Raw genomic sequence first — 3893 nt, 5'->3', positions numbered from 1 at the left:
CACGACCCTTAAAGATAGGAACCCCAAGGTAAGTAATCGGAAAGTTGCCCTGAGAAAATCTCAATATGCTCCGAATAGCCCTGCAGGTCTGAGAAGGAACTTTGCTAGTAAAAAAAATTTGTGACTTATCCGGGCTCACAATTTGATCAGAGATTTGACCATAATATTCCATAATTTTCTGAATGGTATTAGCGTTCGTGACCGTGGCGTGACAGAAAACCAGAATATCATCCGCATATAAAAGATGAGTTGGAAAATTAATTCCCTGTCTCATTTGCATCGGTGTAAGGGTCCCCGCGCTAACACAATTTGCAAAGAGCCTACCAAGAACATCCTCGGCGATTCCAAAAAGAATCGGAGAAAGAGGATCGCCCTGACGAACACCCCTTGAACACGCAAAATAACCTTTAAGCTGACCATTGTACAGAATAGAAATCCTAGCCGAGTGAAGCAGAATCTCAATCCAACAAATGAACTTTGAATCATAGCCAGCAACACGAAGAACGTTAAGCAGGAAATCCCAGCTAAGAGTATCAAAAGCTTTTTTGATGTCAATCTTGCAAGCCATGTTTTGACCACGACTCGTACGATGCATACAGTTCACGCCTTCGGATCCAATCAGAATACAATCGTGAATGGAACGACCGCTAATAAAACCAAACTGATGACGGGAAACATAAACAGCAGCAACCTGGCTCAGTCTAGACGCCAACACCTTAGTAATAATCTTGTAAAGAAAGTTGGATAAAACAATCGGTCTCAGATCCGAGACCGAATTGACGACATCTTTCTTAGGTATCAACACCAAGGTATTAGAATTGCAGCCTTGAGGAAGATAAGAATTCCGGAAAAAAGCTTGAACAGCACACCAAATATCCACTTTAATAATCGACCAACAATGCTGAAAGAACTTACCCGAGAAACCATCAGGCCCAGGCGAGCTGTTCGGCTCCATCTGAAAAACCGCAGCAGAAATTTCCTCTTCATCCGGCAAACGAATGAGCAAATTATTATAACGATCTTCGACCATCTCCTCAATAACCGCCTCAACCGCCGTAATATCAGTATTAGTATGACTGCTAGTCGAAAACAAAGAATAGAAGAAATCCACGATATGATCCCCAATAACCTTCTGGTCGTAATTCATATCTCCATTGATCTACATGTGAGAAACGATGTGAGGTTTACGACGAAACCTAAGCATCGCATGAAAGAACTTCGTGTTCCTGTCTCCATCTTGAAGCCAAGACACCCGGCTTTTTTGCTGTAAAAGCGAGCTCTGCCTGGAAAGCGCAACGTTGATCTTTGCTTAGGCTTCCACTTCTTTATCAAAGAGATCCTCCGTGTAACCATCCCTGGCAATCAGATCTTGAATCTCCAAAAGCTCTTGTTGAGTATTCATGATACAAGAATCAACATTTCCAAAAACATTCCGATTCCACGCGCGAAGAACCTGCCGAAGACGCTTTAATTTATGCATAACTTTAAAAATCGGGCATCCAATCTCGGTATCCATCTGCCAGGACCCTTCCACCGTATGGAGAAAATCCGGATGTAAGGTCCACATGTTAAGGAACTTAAAGAAACGATGGCGAGGAGGAGCATCCACCATGCAATGAAGAACAAGCGGGGAATGATCCGAGGTAATACGTGGAAGAGCTTGGACAAAAACCGAACTCCAGAGATTTGCAAAAGAGTCAGCATAAATCGCTCTATCCAGACGAGACTCGACATGGGTAGGCATAAATCTACGACCAGACCACGTGTAATGCAGACCAACCGTAGGCGCCTCAATGAAACCGGTGGCTTCAATGAATTCACAGAACTCCGCACAAGCAGTAGAGTTAGGCATACAGTCACTACTTCTTTCATGGGCGTCTTTCACCGCATTAAAATCGCCAATAAAGACAACATTACCATCAATATGATCCAGAAGATCCAACCACAAACGCCGTCTGCCAGCATACGTGTTAACGCCATGCACCACCGCGATTTTGAAATTCCACGTCGACCATCTGCAGTTCGTGATAACCACCTGCTCCGAGGAGAAAATCACATCATGAATAACAGAAGGATGAGAAAAAACCCAAATATTCGAACTCATGTTGTCTCTTGAATTTTGAAAACAAGGAATAAGATTCAGAGAACGCCAAAATCTAGAAAAAGTCTTCTTGAGATTCGTCTTAGGCTCAATAATCCCAACAATAACAGGGGAGAAGGAGTCGCAATGCTCCTTTAAAACTCGTTTGGACTCGTCCGTAAGGCCACGGACATTCCATACGAGGACATTCATCATAAAGACTGAGAATTCGTGTTCGGGTTTTCACCCGATTCCACTTCAGCTGCCCAACTCTTGGCCGCCACATTATTCAGGGCTCTATCATTCTTCGAGCTCCCAGATGTAATAATGAAATCTCTAGGTTTATCTCCTGCTTCCCAAGCTTTGTAAAGTTTATTTTTGATGAAATCTTCAGCCTGTTGATTGGGTTGTTGGTTAGGTTGCTGCTCCACTGACTTCCGTAGACGACTCTTGATACTATTTTCCTCAAGAATCCTCGGTTTCCTTGTCGCCAAATCTTTCGGCGGTCTCCCCCTTTTTTTCACCTGTGCCTCCGCCTCACAATTCCTGAAAGTTTCCACTATCCGCTGAGCTTTGATAGCGCTTTCCATCATATTTTCCTGTTTCTCACAATTTTTATCCCGATTGACCGAACTTTCAAAAAAGACGATCTGTTGTGAATCTTCTTCAGCCATTGTCTTGCCTCCATCCGACTGCCCATCAGATTCCTCTCCTGAATCTATCTACCGGCACAGTGATCGCCTGTAAGATATCCGGACCTGACATCAGTCTATCTCCATTGGCATCCTCAAAATCAACATTCCGATCAGTTAAAGCCAACGACTGATTGTGGTTCTTTGTTTCCCGCGGTGTCAGAATCTGCTCTTCTTCAACAACAATCTCTCCCAAAACCCCCAACTGATTTAGAATCTGCTCTTCTTCGACAGCCACCTGTTGAAAAACCCCAAACTGATTTTCAGTGATAATCTGCGGTCTGTGAGCTTGGTCAGTCCTATTCTGGTCCCAAGATTTTGGTTTCCAGTTAGGTGCCCTAACCTCCTTAGCAGCTCCCTTATTAATTATTTCATTGTCTTTCACCAGCGACCTATCTTTGGCCTTCCCATTCCTGCTGTCCTCCTTGGATTTGTTCTTCATTTTATTGCAGTTATCAATAGAATGTCCAGTGATCTTACACTTAGAGCAGAAGGCCGGTAGTTGTTCGAATTCAAATTCGACGTGAAAGGAACGTTCTTCCCCGTCAACCAGCAAAGCCTCCGGAAGAGGGCGCGAGAGATCAATTTCCAACAAAATTCGAGCATAATGTCCAGCAGCACCACGTGCAGAAGCCCCATCAACTTTAATAGGCGATCCCATCGCCCTTCCAATACCCGTAATGACATCCAGAGTCCAAAATTCTAAGGGCAAATAATAAATGCGCATCCAAACTTCACAAAGTGATGAAATTTCTTTATAGGGGTCGAAGAATCTCACCCATTCTCGTAACCGCATGGTTCCGAAAGGTAACTCCCAAGAAGTGCTTTTCTGAACCAGCGCCTTGTCTTCAGCGGTATTAAATTTAATAGTGTAGAAGCTCTTTCCCATGGGGATGATTTGCCAATCATTGTCAATATTCCAAGCCACCTGAAGATCACGTTTAAGATCCGTGAGAAGACGCGGCTTCTCTCATTTCCTAAGAAGAAGACGACCAATTAAAGCATGCTCAAATTGATTTATTTTGGGCAGCAGATGCTCTTTTGGCACCCTCAACGTGGGTATTTCACCAGAGAAGTCCGGTTGCAGCGAAGTGAATCGATGGACAAGCACATCCGGCGAA

The sequence above is a fragment of the Salvia miltiorrhiza genome, chromosome 7 (genome assembly GCF_028751815.1).
Source record: "Salvia miltiorrhiza cultivar Shanhuang (shh) chromosome 7, IMPLAD_Smil_shh, whole genome shotgun sequence".
Taxonomy (NCBI): Eukaryota; Viridiplantae; Streptophyta; class Magnoliopsida; order Lamiales; family Lamiaceae; genus Salvia; species Salvia miltiorrhiza.
The sequence above is the reverse complement of the archived record's forward strand: the minus strand, read 5'-3'. Positions refer to the sequence as shown.